We start from the raw sequence: 25,868 nt of genomic DNA, 5'->3' as shown, positions 1-25,868 counted from the left end.
AAGGCTCAGGATGTATTGCTTCTTCTCTTTTGTTAATATGTAGATTGCCTGTGGAGAGGTGTGGATTCCAAGTTGGTGACTAAATTCCAGGTGTTTCAGTATTCCAGCGTCCCGGAAAGAGAATATCAATGAGTTTCCACCTTGGTTTACCGGGGGATAAAAGGTGTTTGAAGAATAAACATGGGTAGGTCTTCAGGAATGAATGAAGCCTGAGATGCTCTCCCAATATTGCTGTGTGAACTGTGTCTCATTATTTCCCACGTCTCCATACCGATCCAGTTAGGGAAAAGTAGTTTTTATGTTGGGGCTTTGGACCCTGACACTTGATGACTACCATTCTGACTGTGAAGAGGTGGGCTCTCAGTATAATTTTCATTTGTATTTTCCTAATAACTAAGGATGTTTAATACTTTAAAAAATATTTATTGGATGTTTGTTTGTCTTCCTTTGTGAACTGTATACTTGCTCATTAGTCCATTTATTAATTAAGTGATTTCTTTTTCTGGGTGGTTAATTTTTAGAGTTCTTTATGAATTCTAAATATGAATCCCCTATCTGATTTTCTACCATTCTATTGGATGCTTATTTGATTTTCTTATTGTTTCCTTGGCTAAAGAAAAACTTTAGAATTCTATGCAATCAGCTGGGCAGTGGTGGTGCCCGCCTTTAATCCCAGCACTCAGGAGGCAGAGCAGGCAGATCTCTGTGAGTTCAAGGCCAGCCTGATCACAAAAGCTAGTTCTAGGACAGGCTCCATAGTTACAGTGAAATCCTGTCTTGTAAAACAAAAGAAAATAACAAAAAAATCTATGCAATCTTGTATTTTCATTCTTGGGATTGTTTCCTATGCTATTAGAGTCCCTTTCTGAAACTCCTTGCCTGTGCCTATATCTTTTTTTCAACACTTCTGAATTTTTTTTAATTTTTTTTTTTGCTCATTTTTTAAATTAAAAATTTCCATCTCCTCCCCTGCTCCTCCTGTTATTCTTTTGGTCCCCGCCCCTTTCCACGCCCACTCCCAGCGACCTCTGGTCTCTTGGAGTCATCCTGAATCTTCTCCCTTCCCTCTCTCTTCTCACTGCCCCCCTTTTGCATGTGCACACGCGCCCTCCCTCTCTCTTTCTCTCTCTCTCTCCCCCTCCCCCCTCTCTCTTTTAATAAAGCTTTATGTCTATTTTCTGTGTCTGTGCCGTTAACCTGCCGCTGCACCGCCTGTTCACCCGCCGCCCTGGTCACACGTGTTCCGCAGGAATCCGCGCAGCTACGCGCAGCTGCCCAGCTACTAAGTCTTTAAGAACAAAATTGGTGCCATGTGACCCCCGAACCAGGTTGCTTTTCCACTCTCGCCACCGGCTTCCCGGCTCACTCGGTGAGTGTCACCCCCCCCTTCCTCCCCCCCCCCCTGCCCCCACGGTTGCTTCCTTTGCCAGGGTCCTGTGGATTGGTCCTGGGGACCAATCCGCCCGCGCATTAGCACTGCACACTTTCTGTGCGGTGCATTCGACTGAGGACCAGGTCCTCGGTTTATCTGTTTTTCCACCTCTTTATTTTTTTCTTCTCTCAACGGTTAACCGCCGCTCGGAGCGGCTCCCTCTGGCCTCTCTGGGTTCTGGGTCGCCAGAATCCAGCTAGGTCATAGCACTCAGGTCACGGGACCCGGGTGTTCGCACGGCTCTGCATCCCACCTATATTTCTTTCAGAAGACGTTCTGATATAGGCCTGGGTGCTTTTCGCGGGTTTTCATGATTTTGGCTCTGGATAGCAACCGGCTCTCAGGCTTTTAAACTTCCAGCCGGCTTTTTAATTCCAGCCGTGGCGTGGTGCAGTTTTTTTTTTGGTTTCAGCCTTTTGTCCCTCCCCTCTGTGGCTTCTGTTATGTCATGGCGGCTCAGCAACAGAGCAGATCATGCCTTTAGGTCCCTCTCATTAAACTTAAAGTCCTTACAGCTCAAAAAAGAGACAGAGTATGCAAAATTCAAGATGTCATTGTTTTTTATCTCTGAGTAGTACTCTAATATGTATATATTCCACAGTTTCTTCATCCATTCTTCCACTGAAGGGCATCTATGTTGTTTCCAGGTTCTGGCTATTACAAATAATGCTGCCATAAACAGTTGAACAAATGCTTTTGTAATATGATTGGGCATCTCTTGGGTAAATTCCCAAGAGTGCGATTGCTGGGTCCTGGGGTAGGTTGAACCCGAATTTCCTGAGAAACTGCCACACTGCTTTCCAAAGTGGTTGCACAAGTTTGCATTCCCACCAGCAATGGATGAGTGTACCCCTTACTCCATAACCTCTCCAGCAAAGGCTATCATTGGTGTTTTTGATTTTAGCCAATCTGACAGGTGGCCTGTGCCTATATCTTGAAGTGTTTTTCCTGTTATCCTTAAGTGATTTCCAGCTTTACATTAAAACTTTAGACCCATTTTGAATAGATGCTTGTGCAGGGTAAGAAATCTGAGTTCAGTTTCAGTCTTCTATTGTGAATATTAATACTCCATTGACTTAAATCACTTATAGTATTGTTTGTTGAAACAGCATCTTTTTCCTACTGTATATTTTTCATACCCTTGTTAAAGGCTAAGTAAATGTATCTATGTGGATTTATTTCTGGCTCCTTCATTCCTTTCCTTTATGTGTCTATTTTTTTTGTGTCAGTTGGCCTTGTTGCTATGGTTCTATAGTATAATTTGAGAGAGGTCTCTGATGTCTTCAGTATTGTTCTTTTGGCATAGGGTTGCTTTGACTATTTCAGGCCTTTTGTGCTTCCTTATAAATTTTACGATTTTTTTTCTAGATGTGGATTCTTTTCAACTCCGTGTCTTGGTTTTGCATTAGTTTCCTGATTTCCAAATTATTTTCTCTTGTTGTCTTGTAGCTCATTGAACATCTTCAGAAAAATTGGTTTAAACTGTCAAAACATTCATGGATCTCCATTATTTTGGAATTGCTTACTGGCATTTTGCTATGGTTTTTTGATATTGTCATGTTTCCTGACTTTCATTTTCTTTATATCATTTTCCCCAGCATATTTGTTGATTGATTGGCTATTTTTCACAACGCACCCTGGTCACAATTACCTTCCAGTCCTCCCAGGTTCACTCTCACTCTGGTGTCTTCATTCCCCTCCCCACCCCCCCAAAAAAAGGAGGGGGAAGAGGAAGAAGGAAGAGAAAGAGAAGATGAGAAGGAGAAAGAGAAGAAGGAGGAAGAGGAGGAGGAGAAGAACCAAGTCCAATTTGTGTTGTCAAATCCTCACTGGAGAATGGTTAAACTCCCAGCAGCAATCTCCTTTAAGAAGAATGAATCCTTTCCTACCTAAATTCCTGAGAGACACCATCACTGTGGAGAGCTACACTTCGGCATCCTTATCACAATTTTTAAGAGTTCTCTTCAATCGTTTTCTGTCTAAGATGTTGCTTTTGGGGGGTAGGAGTGGGGTAGGGGTTATCAGAGAGCCTTCTATGACTTTCTTTCTCAGCTATGAGTCTACAGTCATCAGTACCACTACGGAAGTACTTCCCTTGTCCTTTACAGCTAGTGGGAACACAGATCATGGACTTCCATATAATTTCTGGAGACAGAAAGGACTACAGACACTCTTGTGGCTCTTTATAGCAGCACAGGTCACTGTTAAACATGACCTCTAGGGCAACATGGGCCATGACACCAACATGGCCAACATGGTCTGTAGCGGCATGGACCACAGACATCAACATGGCTTCAGACTGTGGCACAAACCATGGAAATCTGCGTGGCCTTTGGTGATAGCACAGGGCATGGGCATCAACATGGCCTCCAGCTGCAGCAGGGCCATGGATCACAACATGACTCTCAGCAGTAGCGTGGACTGTGGACATCAACATGACCTCAGGTGTCAGCACAGGCCACTCACATCAACATGGCCCATAGACATTCTTCTTATACTTCCATTGTATCTGCTTATTTGAACACACTGTCAGCTCCTCTAGGCTTTATCACATGATTTCCATAGAAAGGCCTTCAGTTCCAAGACAAGGATGTCGGAGTGACTCAGGGCTGTATTTGTGTGACTTGTGGCAGTGGATATAGTGGTATGGGGCTTCAAGTACAGGTATGCGAAGAAGTTCCAGCCCAGGTGAGTATGCTATCTCAGGAAGCTGGAGTTTGTGATAACAGCAATTACATGGCTCTTGGCAGCAACAGCTACATGGGGCCCATGGTATTTGAAGGGGACTTGGAGTTGTGGATCCTCAGCAGCACCTGGCAGAATACACATCTGGGTAGGTGGGGTTAGGACCAGTAGTGTTCACACATATACAGAAAGGAATGGCACCAGGGATCTTGATGGATATGTTTGTGTGTGAGACTCCAGGGGTTGGGACTGGTGCTAGAGATAGGGGCCAGAGCCAGGTATAGGTATTCAGTGGCTTCACTAAGTTCTGGGGCCATGGTACCCTTAGCACATTTTCTGGGTCAACTCCAGTGGGAGAGGGAAGTGGTAGCTCAAGAAACTTCATTGAGTGAAAGCAGAAACTCATGAGACCCTCAACTGCTAAAATCCCTTAAGGTCTGCAGTAATTAATGGTTTCCTCAACAGCAAAGGGTGCCAGAATTTGCTTCGGAACATGCTGCAGGATTCTATGATGGTGAACGCTGCAAGATGCTCAGTCTCTCTGTCTGAGCTCTGTCTGTCTCTCTCTCTTTTTCATGTGTGTGTGTGTGTGTGGTGTGGGGTTGTGTCTGAAGTGACTGTAAAGCTATGGAGTTTCTCCGTGGTGAGACATCCTCCACATCTTCCACAGAGTACACTTCAGGGAGCCCCAGTAGCACTTGTAGTATGATTGACATTTATAGTCCCTGTCCTTCTTTCTTGTTCCTGTCCATTCCTCTGTCTTCTGAAATTTGTTTGGCCTTTGGAACCATTTGTGTAGTGTGAAACCAAAGTGGATTCTTTGGGCAGTGTCCTGAAGGTCTGTGACAGACAGACAGACTGACAGACAGACAGACACATACACATCTGCCTTTTCCTTTAGGGGAACTTGTGGCCTGAGAAGATCCATCAATCCTCTAAGCTGTGCTACCCTCAGGGGTTGGATGATGCAGGTAAAGGGAAACTGCTTTTCCTGTCCTTATATGTGTTTGGTTCTATGCTGCTGGTGTTCAAATCCAGGTAGGGCCTATTGCTTGCCAGATGAACTAGTTCTGTAGCCCTGTCTTCCTTCCTACCTTTTTGCAGTCATGTTTACCTTTTTCCTCCTTTGTGTGGTTGCACCAGCTTAACTGATCTTTTTTACATACTCAGAATAATTTTTTTAAATGAATACCTTTCTTTTTTTTTGTTAGATGGTGGAATGTCCTATTCTACCATCTTGCTGACGTTATGACTCTTATTGCCAGATGCAGCCTTTTAATTTTGGAAAAAGAACAATGTTAATGCTTGAGAGGTGTTCTTTTAAATCTAAGAGCAAATACAGTGGATTCTCTCAGATCATATGCTTGTGCATAATTTGGTACTATATATTTCATTAATGAGGTCATTTTCCAAAGGGAGAATAATGGTCTCATCTAGCTCCTGTAACAATGTGGGGTCCTGTCCACTGTTTGTAAATGCTGACGGGAAAGTGGGGCATGTGGGGAAATTGCTTACTGAGGTATTGGAGTGGTAGATGTAATCCATAATCATTAAATTGAGCATATTCCTTTTCTATATCTATCTAGATTTGAAATTACCAACTTAAGGAGGAAAAATGTTTTTAAGATTCAGTTCTGGATGCTGCTGCACTTCCCACTGCTTTATTGATCACATAGTAATGCCCTTTATTTATTTAGTAAACATTAACTGCACACAGACACCAGGTTACTCACCGGAGATAAAAAAGGAGTGTATCTGAAACTGTAAACACAAAATACCAATAAATATGAATTTGAGGGTACTTTAATTGCTATCAATAGAAAGTTACAAGGTGTAATGAAAATATCTAATCTAGCCATGGAAGTTATGAGAGTTTCCTGGAGGAACCGAGATTTTATTTTATTTTAGTTTAGTTTTTGAGACAGAAACTCACAGGATAGCTCGAGCTAGCACCATATCCATGACAAAGCCTGGACTAAATACAAACAGCTTCTAATTTTTCCTGTGCTCAAGTTAAACTAGAGGCTAGGTGGCAAATACAGGGTCTCAGTATGATAAAAGTGGGCATGGGGATCCTGGAGGCCATGGAGCATTCTGGGTCTAGGAATGACCAGCAAGGTCACCACTGTGAAGAGTGAGCATTTAAAAAATACTAAATCCACTTAAAAACCTGAGAAGGCTTTAAATAAAGGAGAGAGAGAGTTTAACACAACTTTTTGCTGTTTGCTAGGACGTGCCGTAGAGAGATTTCCTGTTTCAGCAAAAGCGGCAGAGAAAAAGCTGAGTCATTTTAAAACGCGGCTTCCTGGTGCTGTGCCGCCAGCGCGAACTCTGGCTTTAAAGCATTTCAGTGGCTTTTATGGGCCTGGATATTTGTGTTCCCGCTTGGGATTGGAAGGAGAGTGCGCTGAGACCGAGCCAATGGCTCAGAACTCCCCGCCTGCAACTGGGCAGATGGCGGAATCAGGCTTAGGCGAGCGGGAGAACATGGCGGATTTCTGCCGCCATACAGAGAGATGTTTTCAGACTGCACAGTGCTCTGCGTGTCAGATTTGATTGTAACTTGGATGAAAAGAGTTTCTGTGCGGCATGCTCAGTCTCAGAATTAAAGTGCTGAGTGCGGCTCCTACCTGGCAGCCCCAGAGCTAGCAGAAAATGGTAAGTCCTCCATTTTGAAATTGGAGAGGGGTGGAGCCAACATCTAGAACAGCCCAGCGGATCTGCAGCTCAGAGGTGCAACCGATTCAGACTCACAAGAGGCTCCACCATGTTGGACTAGGCAGGGCAAGCCCGCAGTACCTGTTTTTGACCTAGGATTGTCACAGCTTAGAGTCTTAAGTGCTTAGTGATGTAAAGGCGCAAATCAAACATGTTTCTCGACAGTAGAAAAATTACAGATTCACAATAGGACAGATTCAGACAGAAAAGACTTTTAAATGGGTCACAATGTTGGATGACTGTACGTAGGCTTCAGAGAGGAAAAAATAAATATATAGAGAATGAAGTTAATGCCTTAAAAAAGGGTAAAGTCTTTAAAGAGACAGAGTACAGATAGTTATAGATTAAAAGAAGTAAAGTGATAGAGTAAAAATAAGCCACGTAAAAATGGAAAATTCACAGAGAGTCTGAATTATGTATTGTGTTTTCTTTGAAATTTTTGACTGTAAAGGAGCTAAATACAGAAAGACATTTCATTATATGGGCTGCCAGTCTAGACCAGAATGGACATCTTAATGGTATGACTTCAGGATTTGGATCTAAGAACATGATGCTTTGGAAAAGAGTTTCTTCTTTTGTTTTCACAGAGGACGAGACTCTGTGGATTGCTTCTATCCCAATATGGTATGATAGACCACGCCCTCCTGAAGGTTGCTGTGAACATCTTCAAAAAATTACTTCACTCAACTGCCAACTGAGAGGAACCTAGCACACAGGTTACACCATAAAAGACCTAAATAACAGCGCCCCCATTCAGCAGGAAGCAGTTTGGAGAGAAATAACTGCGCCCATTTTCCCAAATATTGTTTATAAATGTTCTTTTACATTTAAAGGGGGATATGATATAGAGATGAATAATTTGCAATGGTATGGATTTTAAGGTCAATTTGTTATATGTATATGTATTTCTGCTGTTGATTAAGCTATTGTGATTGTGTAGTTCATTTTAAAATGTAATGTATAATTAGGAAATATAGGTTGTTAATGGATAATCATCGATAATAGTCAAGCTTGTAGTCATGTTAGTTACATTTTCTAGATGTGCATAGATATATTTCAGATAGGCATTCTTCATATCTTTCAAAGGCTGCAGAATATGGCATTTAAGTGTTTTAATAACTTAGGGCTTTTCATGACAATGAGACACGTCTGCTCCTGGCAGCACCAATCTACTTAGAGAGGAAGATGGGCATCGAAGAGGCTACTTATGGAGTTTGTTAGCCATTTGGGCAAGAAACTGCTCTTGTCTGGACTGTTGCATAAACTGGACACAAGGAACCCACAGAAAGAGGACTACTGAACTTGCCTAAAGGTGAGATGGTCTTTTGGGGTTCCTGATTCATGAAAGAGTCTGCGAGACGTTCTACAGGACACAACAGAAAGTGACTGAACTGTCTTTGGAATTTCCTGCTTCATGGAAATGTCTGCTGGACCCTATGGGCCTGAAGGCCGAAGATGGATGCCCCAACGGTACAGAGGAACTTTGGGTGACTGTCCAGGCAGCGAGTTGTCTCTGTCATTTCTAGAGTTTTATAAGTTACTTATTTCTTGTTTACTTAGGTAGTCTTATATCCTTCTGGAGTCTTTGATGGAGTTGAAGAATAAATAGGTAGTTATAGTTTTCCTTAGTTATGATAAAAGATAAAATAGATATAAATATTATAACTGTAATTCTTGCTTGATAACTCTTGTTACATGTAATTTTACTATGTTAAAGTTAAAGCCTTTCTTTTTTGTTTAAACAGAAAAAGGGGAAAAGATGGAGGAATGTCTATGTGTTACTTTCATTATTAATAAAGATACTGCCTTGGCCCTTTAAGAGACAGAAAATTAGGTAGGCGGAGTAGACAGAACAGAATTGTGGGAACAAGGAAGCAGAGTTGGGGAGACGCTTCAGGCAGTCGCCATAGTGAGTCACCATGATTCTCCTCTCTGAGATGGACGCAGGTTAAGATCTCTCCTGGTAAGCCACACCTCGTGGTGCTACACAGATTACTAAATATGGGTTAAAGGAAGATGTGAGAATTAGCCAATAAGAGGCTAAAACTATGGGCCAGGCAGTGTTTTAAAAGAATACAGTTTCCATGTAATTATTTCGGGTGTAAAGCTAGCCGGCGGCCGGGTGGCAGGACGCAGCCCCACCGCTTCCTTCTACAGTTACTGATGTCTCCTCTGCAGACAGCTTCTGTCCCCCTCCACCCTGCCTACTTGCAGGGTCTTTAATCTCTGTGCTTTCCCCCCCGTACAGACTTGCATAACTCACCCCCTCTCTCTTCCTGTACATTTTTCTTACTCCTTCCCAAATCTAGCTGGAGTACAGAGTTAAGTTTATGTTTATGACTAAAACTAAGTAACAACGCCACCCTCAGCGTGCTACTTGCCAAAGTCACAGGTGGGTAGCTCAGATTCTGGCTGTTGCTCTTCCTCTTTTATACAGCAAAGATGCTGACTTACCTGCCCTCATAGAGGGAGGTTAGAAGTAAGCATCTACCTCAAGGGTTTAGGACTGTGCCCTGCTCAGAAATACCACTTGCCTGAACTTAGAAGGCTGGATCTCAGTGAGAAAGGGTGAAGGCAGTGGACCACGGTTGAAAAGTTCTAGGAACAGTCACTGAATATAGTGTAAGAACTTCACAAACACAGTGGATCCCATCGGCAATTTGTTAGTTCTTTGAGAATTTCATACAATGTATTTTGAATTTATTCATGATCAGCTTCTCACTCTGACTCTTCATGATCTGACCCCATCTCCTTACTCCTCCCAACTTCATATTTTTTTTTAAATAACCCATTAACTCTAATTTAAGATGTGGGGGCACCTGCTGGGGTGTGGTCAACTTACTAGAAGCTAATGTCTTATAGAAAACTGACTGTCTCCTCCTCAGAACCCACCAACTGTCTATAGCTCCTCAGTGGTGGGGACTCATAAAGCCCTTCCCACTCCACGCTGGAATGTCTGCTAACTGGTTGTGTGCAGGCAACCACAGCTGCTGTGACTTCATGAGTGCAGGAGTTCTCTAATGTCCAGAGGACACTGCTCCACTCTGGTCCTCCATGATCTTTGGCTGCGAAAATCTTTCTGCACTCTTTCTTTCAATGCTCCCTGAGTGTGATATAGAAGTTCCACTTATGGGTGAGCCTGACAGTGAATTAGCAATGGTGCGAATGCCTCAGCTCAGTGCTTAATGTTCCTCTCCAGGTCCCAGCTCAAGTGTCATCTGCTCTCCTCTGTCATTCTCGCTTATCGATGGCTTTCATTCATTCTCTGCTCATTTCTGCTTCATCATACCATCCCACATACTTCCCTTTGTAGCACTTACCACAAACCGATATTCTCTTTAATGATTTATGTTATCTCTTTATTGATCTAATCTACACCTTATTATGAGAATGTCACTTTGTGAGAATAGAGAAACTCTTGCCTTTTTATCTTGGAGATCCCCAAACAGCACGATTCCAAATGTTCCAAATGTATGGATGTCAGGTAACTACCCTGGTGTGTGTGTGTGTGTTTGTGTATGTGTGTGAGCGTGTGCACATGTGGTGTTTATGTGTGTGTGTGTTTGTGTGTTGTGAGAGAGATATAGAGATAGATAGAGATAGAGAGAGGGAGACAGACAGAGACAGAGAGACTGACTTCTGGCTTACATAGAAATTTCTTGCAACAAGAATAGAACAAAACTTCAAATTTAGACACATGTCTGTTGATTATCTCTCAGAGACTATTCTCCAGAGTGGGCTGTTTAACCACTTTCTCACCTTCAAATCATTGAGTAAGAGCCCAGCATGGAGGCAGGTAGATCTGGAGGGCAAGGTCATCCTTGGCTGCATGTGAATTCCAAGCCAGCCTGGGCTACATGAGACCCTGTCTCAAATGAGAACAATGCAGAGCAGAAGAGAACAAAGCCAAACAACCCTGATTAATTATCTCTGTGGATTCTACATCACACAGCAACGCCACATCCATTTCTATGGCCGCTGGCTAAAATGAATTGGTTCCCCTCTGCTAACAGGTGTGGGTTATTTTGGTACCCGTATTATTTTTCTGATAGATGAAAAAAACCAATGGCGAGAGTGCTAGACAGATCTATTTGTGGCGACTTCACCCTCCATTTCAAGCTCTATTTGTAAATACCACCCTTCTTTTCACCTTCTAATTATAAACTGACTCAGATAGAGCACCTAACCATGAAGCAGAGGGCACAGCCGATCACAAAAACACGAACTCATTCAGTTGAAGTAAGATTGCTCCAGGTTTTGTAACATGAAAGGAACAGAAACAATAAATTGCAGCACTACCCTGAAATTAAATTTTTTATTTAACAACTAGTGGTGCTAAGAAAAATTCCTTGTCATGCAATCACTAAGTGACAAAAGTCATGGACATATAATTAGTATTGGAGGTTGGACTCAGTTTGTCATATATTTGTGTACTCACACATGCACACACACACAAATATGTGTTTTTATGGGAAACTGTGCATGCAAGTAGAGGTCTGAGGTCAGCATAAGATACCTATTTCAATTGTTCTCTACCTTACTTTAAAAATATTTTTTTTGTTTCCAGTTTATTTATTTTTTATTAAAAATTGCCATCTCCTCCCCTCCTCCTCCCCCTTCCCTCCCCTCCCCTCCACCCATACCCCCACTCCCTCCCTCTCCAGGCCAAAGAGCCATCAGGGTTCTCTACACTATGTTGAGTCCAAGGTCCTCCCAACTCCCTCCAGGTCCAGGAAGGTGAGCAACCAAACTGACAAGGCTCACACAGAGCCCATCCTTGTCGTAGAGACCAAGCCCATCGCCATTGTCCTTGGCTCCTCGGTCAGCCTCCACCATCAGCCACTTTCAGAGAGTCCGATTTGGTCGTTTTTTTAAAGTTATTCTTTTAAAATGTGAATCATGTATGCAAAGTATGTTCATTGTTTCTACCCTCCATATCCTCTCGCATACTCTCCCAGGATCCCTCCAACTTGTCTCCCTCCCAACTTCATGTTGTCTTTTAAAATTTCTATTGTTAAGAACTTCGTGAGTTCAATTAGAGCTGACCATATTGCTCATGAGTGTGGGACCATCTACTGGGGTACAGACAGCCTACCAATGGGCCACTACTTCAAAGAAAAGTGAATTTTCCTCCTTCAGTCACCAACAACTGCTAATAGGTCCTCGGCTAGGGGTGGGACCTTAGGAACTCTCCCCAATCCAGGCTGTAATGTTGACTGACTTGGTCTTTTGCAGGTCTTAAGCAGGCGACTGTTGCTGTTGTGATTCGATATGTATCAATCATGTCATATCCAGAAGACAGCATTTCAAAGATCTCCTCCCATCCTCTGGCTCTTAGCGTCTCATCACATTTTCCGAGACAGGATCTTTCAGGGAATCTGGGCTCACTAATTTGGTGAGATGGACTGGCCAGAACCTCGGGGGTCTTCCTGTCTCAGTCTCACTGTGTCTGGATTTTTCATGTGGGTGTCGGGTATCCGAACTCAGGTCCTCATGCTTGCACAGAAGCATTTAACTCCCTGAGCCTTTGTTCCAGCTCCTCAGCTGGCTGTTTATATCCAGAACATGGGTCTCTCCAAATGCACTGTGTGTACCTTAGACTTTGATGAGGGACTTCTTGCGGGTGTGCCCATTGGCTGTACGTCTCTGGCCCTCAATCTGCAGGATGCTGAAGAAGTCTGCCTGATAAAAGGCAAATACTTCAGATTCAAAGAGAATAGCAAGGCATCAACCAAAGCTAGAAATGGTCTGTCTGAGATTTAACAGGATATACCCCTAAGTTGTTAGAAAAAAAATTCAAAGGTATTTAGGTGGAATTAGAGTTTGAGGGAAGACAGAGTCAAGTAGAGGCCTGTTATGGGGATCAGGAGACCTGGTGTCCAACTCAAGGTGGTAATGTTACCAGGGTTCTTGACTTGAGCTGGGTGTCTATGTCCTGCCTATCTTTCTGAATGTGTACAATGAAGAGGTACGCTGGATGGTTTTTAACTTTATTTCCAAGTATTTCTTCCTAAGGACAGTTATATAGTCAGTTGTCTAAAGTAGTCTTTATTTTGTGTGTGTCTTTCCAGCTTTATATGTTTGTTTATGAAAGTATACATACTAATAAGGTATTATGTAATATTTGTTTCCTTTCTTTCCTTCTTTCCTTCCTTCCTCCCCCCTTCTCTTTCTTTCTTGACAGAGTTTTACTCCATGAATCTCTTAGAACTCGCTATATAGACTAGGCTGGCTTCAAACTCACAGAGATCTGCTTGCCTCTGAATGCTGAAATTACAAGTATGTGCCACTATACCCAATACACCCCTTTTCTTTGGTATATGTTCTTACTAGGTAGCCTACACTGGGCTTACACCCAAGATCTGCATGCTTAAGTTTTCTGAGTGTTGACTTTATAGGTGTGAGTTGCTGTGCTCAGTCTGTTTCAATATGTAAATAAGTTTCATACTACTTAAATCAGATTATGCATACTTATCTCATAAAACATTTATCCTTCCTTTATTCTGAAAACTTCCCAAATCTTCTCATTATTTTGAAATGCATAGTATTTATTATTGCCCATGATTGCCCAACTGTGCCAGCATCCCAGGCTTAGTTTAGTCCCTATTGGCCAACCTTTCCCATTCCTTCCAATCCTCTGTTTTCCTTGGCATCTGCATGTCTGTCTGTGCAGTACTTTTGTGTAGTGCCCTTGGAAGTTAGAAGAAGGTGGTAGATTCTCTGGGACTAGAGTTAACCGATGATTGTGAGCTGCTGTGCAGATTCTGGGAATTGAACCCAAATCCTTTGGAAGTGTTCTTAACCACTGAGTTATCTTCCCAGCCCCAGTCCTTATTTTATTTGAATGGCATTTAAATTGAGAGGGTGAAGATATGGATTTACTAAACTAGATTCATATTTAATATGAGGTAGGCAAGCAAAAGATTTTGTCTTGTCATTTATGTTGACAGTGTGACCCTGAAGAGCAAGACATCAGCTTCAATTAGTTTCATATGGTTGGATGGATTTTTTTTCAGGCAATCCATACTCACCTCTTAAAAATATCAGTCTCGCCGGGCAGTGGTGGTGCACACCTTTAATCCCAGCACTTGGGAGGCAGAGGCAGACGGATCTCTGCGAGTTCGAGGCCAGCCTGGTCTACAGAGCTAGTTCCAGGACAGGCTCCAAAGCCACAGAGAAACCCTGTCTCGAAAAACCAAAAAAAAAAAAAAAATCAGTCTCTATATGGATATTTCATTGTTCATTGCCAATAACACAATATAAAAGTTGGGTGGTTAAAATCCAACTATGTGCAGTCATTTATTCACTTACTAAATTAATAAATAATAAAGTACCTACTATGTGTCATGTAGGAAAGACAGTGGTGAATAGGATCATTAGGTTCCTTGACTTTAAAAAGTTTTCATTTCACTCCAAAACAACTAGAAAATCTCATTCACAGCCCAGCATAATTAGGATGACCTAGCTATATCCTCTAAGATTTAGAAGAAGAACATCCATCTTCACTGTAAAATTTTAGGGGGTTAGAAATGCAACCTGACTATGGTATGTAACAGTAGTGCTCTGAGCAGGTTATAGGATATGGTCATGAATACAGAGTTTCGATGATTAAAGCTTAATGGTTTTACAAGAATAGGCAGAGAAGATAGAACTTACACCACACATACACACTCCTACTCCCCATGACTGCTGAATTAGGCCCTTCACCACCTCAGGAGTCTACCAGAATGGCTGCACATAGTAGGCATATATAGAGAGAATGAGGGTTTGGGTGTCTCGTTTTCATTTTAACCTATCATCAGCTGGAAAATCCTGGGATGCTCAGTGGTGAACTCAGTGTGGAACTTGCTCTGCAGGAGCCTGAGATGAAAGGGTCACCGTGAAGATGAGACCTGTTTTGGCTACACAGTGAGTTCCAGGCAAGCCAGTGCTACAGAGTGAGACCCTGGCTCAACAAAACAAAACAAAATAAAACAGAGAGAAAAGAAATATTTTGGGAGTGCCTTGGTAGCTCAGAAAAATGTCCTATTTCTGAGGGAGACAGCAAGTGCAGGGAAATTCTTTTTCTGAAGAGGTGAGGTCATTTAGCTTTTCCTTGAGCCATGTGGAAATCACTACAGTTTGGTGAAAAGTTAGAAAGCATCTAGAAGTGTCTGGTTGTTATCCAGTTGCATATTATTTCTGTCCCCCACCATTCCTTTCTTTTCCCACATGAACCCTTCCCTTAGTGCCAGGCTTTGCCTTATCGTGAGCTCTTAACTAAAGGATGTTATCCTTTTCTTTCCGTGTCTCACCATTGTTCAGCTATAGATGTTTAGAGAATGAAGGTCCTTTAGGGTACCAGTGGGATCCTTGGATACCTGAACATGGAGTAAACATTATCAGTGAACAGAGCTGATATTTGGCACCATCCAGCATGCGCCTAGGAATATCTGGGATGCTTTGGAGGTCTTAATGCCAAGAACAATTATTTTCCTTCTACCCCAAATATTTATTTATAAATAAAAATATTTTTTGTTAAAAAGCAAAACAACCCACCCCCAAACAACAAAAACATCCCACATTTGAATGTTGGAGCATTTTCCTCACTTATAAAATAAGTTATTACCTGAAATATGGATGGTATTGGTTATTGTGAAAACCAAATGAAGTCATGTAATAACTATGCCTGGAAAACATATGTATTAACAGTCTGATGAGCAGTAAAAATATAGCAAGTAAATTTTCATTTGGGAAAATCAACATTTAATGTAAAACTAGAAAAATTTCACTTGCAAAGCATTTAATTTTGGTTCAAGGTTTTTTTTTTTTTTATTTTTTAAGACAGTGAATCGTCATTTTGGGAGAAAGCTATTGTGCTATTGTGAGTTTACAGTTTCCGGGCCCTTTCTGAAATGATGACACCTGGGTAAAAGTGGTGGCGGTCTGCCAGACAGTGTTCCATTCATATAGATGGCTGTGGTACAGATGCTCCTGAGAGCTGGCCAGGGACCTGCTGTGCCATTCTCCCCTTCACAGAGTCACTTTGAAGGTCGAAAAGCAAGTCTCAAATATGCTAGGTCCCCTAACTAATGTTTTAGAGGCTGCACTTAAAAAGAGTTCGTTTTGAGACCAGGTTTCTTTTCACAGTCCTGTGTTTCTTTGAATTCATTTTATATCTTAGGCTGGCCAGAAACTCACAATCCTCCTGCCTCCATATCCCGAGTGCTAAGATTATAGGAACATAGCCACAGTGCTTGGCGAGATTATCACCTTTGAAAGTAATTTTCTAACAATGATGAGATATATCAGTAGAAATCAGCTTTGTATTTTAGAGTAAAATATTATGCACTATGTATTAGTCAGTGTTCTATTGCACCATGACGGTAGCTCTCGTAAAGGAAAGTGCTTCACTGGGGCTTGCTTACAGTTTCAGAGGTTTACTCATCACAGCAGCGAGTATGGCAGCATGCTGACAGACGTGGTGCTGGAGAGTAGCTGAGAGTTTTACTTCGGTATCCACAGGCAACAGGAAGATTGAGACACTGAGTAAGTTTGAGCTTCTGAACCCTCAAAGCCTACTCCCAGTGACATACTTCCTCTAATAAGGCCACACTTCCTAATCCTTCTAACGAGTGCCATTCCCTGATGACTAAGTGTTCAAATATATGAGTCTATGGGGGGCATTTTTATTCAAACTACCACTTCTGTATAACTCCCCTTTTTTATTGAAAATAGCTTCTTTTCTCACAAAATGTATCCTGATTAGCTTCCCCTCTCTCTACTTTTCCAAGTTTCTCCTCACCATCCCTCCCATCCATAGCCACTCTATTTGTCTCTGAGTAGAAATGAACAGACTTCCAAGAGATATAATTAAAATATAACAAAGTAATTGTAATAAGATAAATAAAAAAGTTATTACATTGATACTGTTGGACATGGCAAATGGACGTAAGGAAAAGAACCTAAGAGAAGGCAGAAGAATCAGAGATCTACTCATGTGCACACTCAGGAATCCCAGGAAAAAGACTGTGCAGACCCATGCAGGCCCTGTGTATACTGCTTCAGTCTCTGTGAGTTCATAGGAGCATGGCTCATGCTGATTTAGAGGGCCTAGTTTTCTTGGTGTCTTCTAGTCCTTCTGACTCTTATGTTCTTTCTGCCTCCTCTTCTGTGGGATTCCCTGAGTTCTGAGGGGTGGGGTTTAATGAAGACATACCCTTTAAAGTGTCAGTGGGGTGTCCTGGTCAAAATGAACTATTGGGACAATGTAATATTTGATCAGTAGCTCACAGGAGGTAAGGAAGAGAACTGTGTACATATCTAGTGAGAATCAGGTGAAGAAGGTGGTAAGCCAAAGGGGTTGAGATGGGGAAGATTCAGGCATGTGAGAAGTTTGTAAGGAAGTCACTGTGGCTGGAGTAGAGTGGGAAGCAGATCATTTGGAGAAGGAATAAAGACTGGCAATGATGAGCATGTGGCTACTGTAAATACCATTTTGACTCTGAAAAAAAAATAAATAAAGGGACTCATTATTTATCACCTTATTTTGGGAACTCTTGGAGTTTTCAGACCCTTTATAGACTACTGGCCTCAAGAGCTAAATTTATCTTTTTTTGATCTGCCTTATGACCGTTATGGTGAAATGAAAATAGCCAACTTGAGCGTTACTTTCTGATTCACCCTTAATTGGGTCACAGGTTCATGTCATCATTCTAAATGCCCCAATGTCCTTGGTCATAACATAAAGGTGTTTATCACAAAGACAATCAACTGTCACATAAACTGTTGTTTGTTGGTAGTAGTAACTCAGAGAAGGAGTCTGTAATAGATTCTTCATGACTGACAAGCACCGTCTGCAATGTGTTCAGACCAAATAGTAATGGTGCGTGTACTATGAGTTAAGTGTTATTAAAATGTAGAGATTCTGTCACTATAGGTGATTTCTAATTTTGGCTTTCCATTGTGTTCATCACAAGATGTGGGAAGATTTTGTAGCTAGGAGGAGAGAAATGTGAAATAAATGAGCCAGCTAAGAAGAATCTTCCTTCCTTCATGTGACATGGTAATCCTCATATATGATAAAATATTAGCATTCATTGACAGACCTTGTAAGAGGAGTGATATGTTCAGGCTCTTCTTTATGATTTAGTGAGATAGATTAACCGTGATGGATTTTCCAAGTTTTATAGGACATAAGAACACAAAGCTGTAACCAATGGTCTGATTATTAGATTAACTATGCTTAACTAGTACAATTTCTTGCAAATAGAGTGAACAAGGGTGTTATAAATAGTTACTCCCAGACTAGATATACCCAGCTTGAACTATCCCTAGAAAATAGAAATGCACACTGTTCTAGATTTGTGATAGATGCTTGGATGGGGACCCTGATCCTCTTGCTCAAGTCTGTGTCCTTTTATGCAAAACAATGGTTTATTAGATGCATTATAGGATCGCCAGAATACCGAGTCATATTTTATATGGAGTTGCATGCCATCTTTACTCAAGTTATGTACTTCCAGGTCAGCATTCCTTCCTTTTGGTAGACATAGTGGAACCAAGGCTGAGAGCTGTGATGTGACCTGATCAGAACTAGTAACCAACAGCACGAGTCATCAGGGAAATGCAGTCTTGATCACAGAACTAGTAAAGAATATCTATTAACTTTCCAAGACCAATACTATGTTGCTCAAGGATCAAACACAAATATAATTAATAGAAGCATCACTGCTGAGCTAGGCATAGTAGCTCATAACTGTAATCCTAGTAACCGAAAGACTAAGTAGCATTGCCATGAGTTTGATGCCATGTGGGCTACATAGTTCAAGATTAGCTTCAGCTATAGTATAAGACCTTGTTTCAAAAAAATATAACAAAAAATTGTGCTTAAATGTTTGTTTCTCTCATGAGATTCTGTAATATTAATAGAAGTGTTTTGTATTTCAAGCAGAGTTTAAGTTAAACCAAAGGCTCTAAGTTGATACATACTTAATAAAGATAGTTCAATGCTCAGTTTATATTGGAATGACATTTTACTTACAATGATGTGAAAACAGTATCTATTCAGTAGAAACCGTGCACCAACCTTTGGGTTTCTGTCTTATTCTAGACTAACAATGTACTGTCCAATACTCCTTTTGATGCTTATTGCTTTGACTGAATGCCTCCCTCTAAGCCAGGTAACCAAGGAGACTGACTGATTCTAATATTCTACTACGCAAGAGGTTGGTAAATTATGACTTTTATTTGGTTAGATTTGCTAAATGCATTTAAACTTGTGGCATTTTCAACTTAAGAAGTGTTTGTAGATGTAACACCATTTTAAGCTGAGGACCTAGTTAGGCACACTTAATCACATAGAAACATTTTGGTTGCCGTTTATCAAATGCACAGATTAATAGAATTCTGTGTGATATTCTAATGAATGCTTTCACTGTGCACTGATCAAATCCATTCTCCCTTTACTTATACTTTCCCTGCCTTTTCCAACCTCTTACATTTACAATTCTATAATTAGGTCAATGGTTTTTTTTAAGCTTCTCATATGAAAAATATGTGGTACCTGCCTTTCTTTGCCTTGATTATTTCACTTTGCATAGTGTTTCCATTCTATCTAGAACAGGATTTTATTCTACTTTATGGCTTAATAATTACCCATTGTGTATGCATGTATGTCACATTTTCTTTGTTCATTCATCTGTTGATTGGCACCTAAACGGATATCATATCTTAGCTATAAATACAGGCATGCAAGTCTATCCTTGGTATGTCAATTTTATTTCCTTTGGACATGCACATGTTCTCAGTAATGAAAAATAGTTGTTAGTTCATAAGGTAGTTTTAATTTTAATCTTTTCAAGAGACTCCAGACTGTTTTACATAATGATTGTAGTAATTAACATTCCTATCAACAGTGTATGAGACTTTCATTTAATTCACACCCTCATTAACCATTGTTATCTTTGGTTTTTGATAATAGCCATCCTAACTAGAGTGAGGTGATATGTCATTGTTGTTAAGGTTTGCATTTCCCTGGTGGCTAGTGTGATTAAGTGTGTTTTATACATTTGTTGGTCATTTGTATTTCTTCCATTGAGATGTATTTGTTCAGACTTTTTGTGTGTGAGAAAGCATGTTGGGGGCAGATATTGAAATTGGCATTCATATGAATTCCAAGAAAATAACAAGGTAGGGGCAATGCCACCTTTGCTTATTATAAAGGTCCCTATTTACTTTTCTTCCCCAGAGAGATAAATTAGGTAGATTACTTTATGGAGCTGGGAGTAGGGTAGATCTGGCTGCTCTCAATACATTTTGATTTACACAGCAAGGATTTCCTTTTGATTATCTGTTCAAGCTGTTTATAAAGGAGAAGAGTGTTGGGATTATTTGTTTACACTGTAGAGATGTATCTCCACCTAAGTCACCTTCTGATTGGTTTAATAAAGAGCTAAATGGCCAATATCTAGGCAGGAGAGAATAGGTGGGACTTTGGGAAAGAGAGAGAGAAAGAGAGAGAGAGAGAGAGAGAGAGAGAGAGAGAGAGAGAGAGAGAGAGAGAGAGAGAGAGAGAGAGGAACTGGGAGAAGGAATCTAGGTTTGAGATTTTATCAGCAGACTCGGAGAAAGTCAGATGTGCCTACTAAGAAAAGGTAACCAAGTCATGTGGTAGAATGTAGATTTAAAAACATATGGGGTTACTTAAGTTATAAGAGGTAGTTTGGAGAAAGTCTAAGATAAGGTCAAGCTTTCATGATTAATAACAAGTCTCTGGGTTTTTGTTTGCAGGCTGGTGGTCCTGATGAAAAAGTACTACTATAGATGAGTCCACCCACAAGTAGGCTTGGTGCTGCCAAGAAGACTCTCTGGAGTTCTTGACACTTAGCTGTGTTTAGCTCACAGTCAGTGTGCAGAACCTGGGGTTTAAGGGAATGGCAAAGAATAAGAGAATAAGGAAAAGTACCAACATTTTATTCAGAGAGCCCTGACTTCAGCATTGTTTTATAAATAGTGATTTAACAGAAGTTAAAATTTGATGCATACATGAAATATATATGTTACTATACACTTGGAGCAATGCATACACACACACACAAAGTTCACTATAAGAGTTGATTGGCTTAGTAGAGTGCTGTCATTGTCCTCTTATGTCAGAAATAAGAGGTAAGCTTTGATGAGTCTGAAATAGATTATTGGTGTTTCATAACAGAATTCCTACGTTGTAGCATTGTTCATAAAGACCAAACCTAAATCAAGAGCCAAACTGAAGGCTCTTAGGAAAGAATTTGGACTCTGAGTAGCAATGACCTGAAAGGGAAAGGGAATTTTCTTTGTGCTTTTGTTACTTTGACCCCACCTTTGTCATTCAAACATTCCTTCAAGATTTTTGGAACACGTTGATGCTTAGGGTAGTTTCTGGTCTTGTAATATCTTTCTTCATTCTTCCCCCCCCTTTAGTCTCTATCATATTTAACACAGTACATGAAGTAAATAGATTTTCACAATGGTCTGGTTGATTAAGCAAGCCTTTTAAAAATGAGTAATTGAAAATCCTGATGTGATACAGATTGAAGTTTCTGTGTGATCTTCACTGGATCTCTTTCCCCAAAAATTGAAATTCAGACTGCTTATTGCTGATGAGACTCAAACTGGTGCAGCCACTATAAGAATTAGTGTGCAGGTTCCTCAGAAACCTTACAAGAGGTCTACCATATGTCCAACTGTACCACTCTTGGGTATATACCCAAAAGAGTATCTATCCTGCTGCAGAGATGCTCAGACAACTGTGTTCATTGTTGTTCTGTTCACATTAACCAGGAAATGGAAACAGCCTCAAATTCTATCAACTGATAAATGGATAATAAACAATGGACTATTACTCAACCATTAAGATTATAAAATTATAAAATTTACAAGTAAATATATGGATCTGGAAAGCAGTTATTCTGAGTGATATAACCCAGACCCCAAAAGACAAACATCAAATATTATCTCTTATTTGTGGGTGTTAATGTTGAATCTACAACTGTGTTATGTTTCATTTGGAATACACATAGAGGCCATTACTAATTGTAGAGAGTTTATTTGGAATTTCATCAGACTGAAGCCCGCTGAGTCAGGCCACTTCCTTGCTTTCAAACTCCTCCCAAGTGCTCTGCCCTGAGATATATTCTCAGCTCTACACTCACATTCAGAGAGGTGGGGATCTGTATCAGATTGAGTTAGAAAAAAACCTGGAAGGGTTGCCACAGTATACAGTAAGCATTTACTCAGTCCAAGACTTGACTTTTAGCAACTATAGGGTCTTTCCCAAAGACAGTGGTCATCTTAAGCCTTGCACCAATGACTCAGATTTTATTCATTTAAGACTACGCAGGAGGGAAAACTCCCAGCTGAGGTTGACAAGAAAATGTAAGCAAGTAAAGCTAAAAATAAAATGCTGTGTGGGATTCCTCATTTCAGACAGGCTGTGACAGCGCCAAGTGTCACACAGCTTGGAGTGGTGAGGGAGAGGCATATATTTAGATGGTTAACAAGGGGTGGGGGATTCTATCACTGGTTGAAGAGACTGAGCCACCAAATGTGATGAAATTTTCCTTGACAGAAAGGAGCATGATTTTTGCCTTCCCCATCCTTTCCCCTAGAGTCCCTGGGTGACATGACACACTTTCATACCTCCCTAGTACAATCTAGGTCACCTGTCCCTGAAATAGCAGAGTCCAGTGAATAGGGCACACAGTATCTGACCCCAAATCTAGGGTACCTGCTAGGAATGCTTCATCTCTGCATATCTTATCTCAGGTCAGAGTCATCACCATGGGGCATCAACAATGGAACCAACCTATGCATCAGTAATTGTTTTCCAAGCCTTTTGGCTGAAGAAATCTTATTTTCAGAAGTACAAGATACAGGCAGGGAAGGCAGGCCTGCAGTGATGGAAGAGGCTGAGCTAATTCTTTGTCCCATGTCCACTGGCCCCAAATTACAGTGTTGTGGAACCCCCTGGAGATCAGGAAGAGCAGGACTGTTGTGTATAGGTTGTGCACATAGATAATGTAAAAACTTGCCTCACAGGAGAGTCAGAAAATAGCCAATATAATCTCCTTGTAGATGAGAAAGTTGAGGCATAAGGTAGTCTGCACAGTATCCACAAGCTGCTGCAAAGGCAGGATCTAAATGCACAAACCGTGACTCTTAAGTTTTCTTTTTTTGGGAGGGGGCAAGGTCTTATGTATACCCAGGCTTGTCTGGGACTCACTGTGTGGCCAAGGATGACCTTAAACTTTTCATCCTCCTGCCTCTACCTCTGGAATGCCAAGATTATAGGCATGTACCACCATGCTCGGTTTATGCAGTACTGGGGACCAAATCCAGGGCCTCATGTATGCTAGGCAAGAATTCTGCCAACAGAGCTATATCCCAGCCCAGTGCCTTCCATTTTCCTGGTGTTGGAGAGACTTTCTAATCTCTAAGTTCTCCTTAGCCCACCCATGATAAAAGCAACCTCAGGGTTGCAAGGCTAGGGAGTAACCCATGTGTGCTTCAGAGAAGAGACAAAAGTGGAAGTGCCTTTGGAGTCAAGGTATACTTTCAAAAGTAGCAGCTTGAGCACACAACCAGGCCATCTTCAATCTTATTCTTAAGCATTGATGGTGTAAGGAAAGCTGATACACTACTAGGCTCAGAGTGGAGGCTTCCCAACAAGGAATTCTAATAATAAATGACATCGGCCTTTTCTTAGTTTACTTGTCACCATGACAACGTATCTAACAGAAACAGCCTAAGGGACAAAAGGGTTTTTGGCTTATGGCACTTCTTCAGAAGTCATGAATCGGGAAGCGAAAAGCTTAGGGCTGGAACCAGGAGTATGTAAACCATCAAAGGCTTGCTTCTAATAACCACTTTACAGGAGCCAGGATCAACCTTCCAAAGGCTTCACAGTCTTCAAAATTAAGGCTACAAGGTGGGGACTGAATGTTCAAAATATGAGCCTATGGGGATACTTTAGATCCAATCCATGTCAGAGCATGGCAAGTCTTCAAGAGCTGCAGCCAGTCTTCACAGTAGATTAAGATTAACTCTGCCCACCAATCTCCAAGAACTATCAGGTATTACTACTCTTTGGCTCACCTTTATGTAGGCCCAAAGAGAGTAGATTTTCACCTCAAATTTATGCATTAAAAATCTTAACATGTTAAGTTAATGTTAAGTTAAAAGTTAACATATAGTGCCACTGAAGTTGGTTTTTAAAAAGAGGTTATTAACGTCATCTGAATCATATTGGTGACACTTGGTGTCCTAAGAAGAGATTGGGGTAGAGGAAGGTAGAGGAAAGAGCTCACAAAGAAGGAATACAGGTAGCTATAACTACGGAGAGAGACCTCAGAACAACCCAGCCCTGCTTACATCATAGCCTAGGACTAACAGCCTCTGGAACAAAGAAATACACTTTTCCTGATGTAAACTGCCAGTGAGGTTGTCTTTTGCGCGAGGGAGGACTACAGAGAGCATCCACAGATCTGCACGGGGATTCTGATTTTGTGGCTCTAACTGCTGTTTGAAACTCTGCATTCTTATGAAAGGAAAGAGGAGGGGGTAAAGACTTTCTTTTCTGTTGTGTTGCACAGTTTCTATGTTGGCTATCATGTATAATCACTTCCTTCTGCCCAGCTCCCAAACTTTTGTTGTTAAAATGCTGGAATGCTTTTTTTGGTCATCTAATGTGGATTTTCATGAAGCAGATGAAGAAGTGAGAAGCATGTGTAGCGACCAAAGTATGAAACCAATTAACACTTCAGAGTATACCTAAGAGGGGCCGACAGAATGTCTCCTTAAACCCGGAGAATGTTAAGGAGCTTGCTGCTGTTGTTATTTTCCTAGAGCACATGGGGTACTTCTCTCTGCATTTGGTACCCTGCTCCCAAAGGTAAAGAGCAACTTCTATACATTGACTATAGATTACAAAGCTGGCATTTTACAGGAGACATTAATCAGAGATGTTGGGGAAGATAATCAGAGATGTTGCATCTCCTCATCTTCCTCTTGTTCCCTCCTCATCCTTCTATAATGAGTTCAATTAAGGTTCTTACAGGAGCAGGGACAACTTACAAGGGTGATCTATAATTGAAGAAAATAGCTCTACCTCCCTCAATGACTATTAACAAATCCTCAGAAAGCCTTATGAGTCTTTGCCCCTCCATGGTGGGATGCTGACTAGACCCATCTTTTCCAGGTGCTCATAGCTGCTGAGAGTTCTAGAGTGGAAAGGGAAGACAGTGTTCCTTAACATGTCACCCCTTCTGGCTCTTGCATTCTTCACTGATGTTCCTTGAGACTGTGTGTGTCTCTCTGTATGTGTGGGGTGTAGCGAGCGTGGTCAGCCGGCAATGGGAAACAACCAAACTAGCCTTATATGAAATACTCAGCTTTAATAAATGGGAGAAAATTACAGAGCCAAAGTTCCAGCGAAGAGCAGGGAACCAAGAGAGCAAATCACCAAAGCACAGATCTTTTAAAGGTATTTTGTGCCCCCGAGGGGTCACGCCCCTCACACAAGGGATTGGTCAGCTACACCATTATCTCCCCCTTTTGTCTAAATAAGACAGATTCAGAACCAACTACAACTATATACAATGGAAACAGATAATATAAAATTACAAGCAGCAAACAATATTAAGCAAGAAACATATAACAAAAGTTTTACTAAGCATTCTATTTCAAGGAGTCTAAATAATGTAGAGGGTAGCTACAATTGTCTACTCTTCCACCCCATCAAAGATCTGAGAAGCAACCCGGAAGTACAAATGAAAAACTTCCAAAATGTGCAACAGATGACAGAGACAACCGACTACCTGGGCAATCACACAAAGTCTCGTTAGCAATGCTGAGGCAACCAACTTTGGCTAAGGCATAACACAACCGACATACCATTTTTTTAAAGGCAAGGAACCTTTAGTAGAACTATCCTACCCTGTCTTGGCAAGATAAGACAATCCTGTTTTATCCATTTATGGATATTCTGTATCTTTGTCAGTAGTAGAGGTATGGGCTG

At 41.2% G+C, this 25,868-nt stretch overlaps 1 long non-coding RNA gene across 2 annotated transcripts; it reads left to right on the top strand.

Moving 5' to 3' along the window:
• The first annotated feature begins 1,213 nt into the window (after positions 1-1,213).
• On the top strand, positions 1,214-21,401 carry LOC119807308. Of its 2 annotated transcripts, none has more exons than XR_005284303.1 (3): positions 1,214-1,369; positions 18,927-19,041; positions 20,606-21,401. It is a non-coding gene; the product is annotated as an uncharacterized LOC119807308 (long non-coding RNA). The 2 variants fall into 2 exon arrangements; XR_005284304.1 differs by lacking the exon at positions 1,214-1,369 and adding an exon at positions 17,023-17,879.
• Positions 21,402-25,868: the final 4,467 nt, after the last annotated feature.

The sequence above is a fragment of the Arvicola amphibius genome, chromosome 2 (assembly GCF_903992535.2).
Source record: "Arvicola amphibius chromosome 2, mArvAmp1.2, whole genome shotgun sequence".
In the NCBI taxonomy this organism is placed as follows: Eukaryota; Metazoa; Chordata; class Mammalia; order Rodentia; family Cricetidae; genus Arvicola; species Arvicola amphibius.
This window is presented reverse-complemented; position numbering and strand designations above follow the sequence as displayed.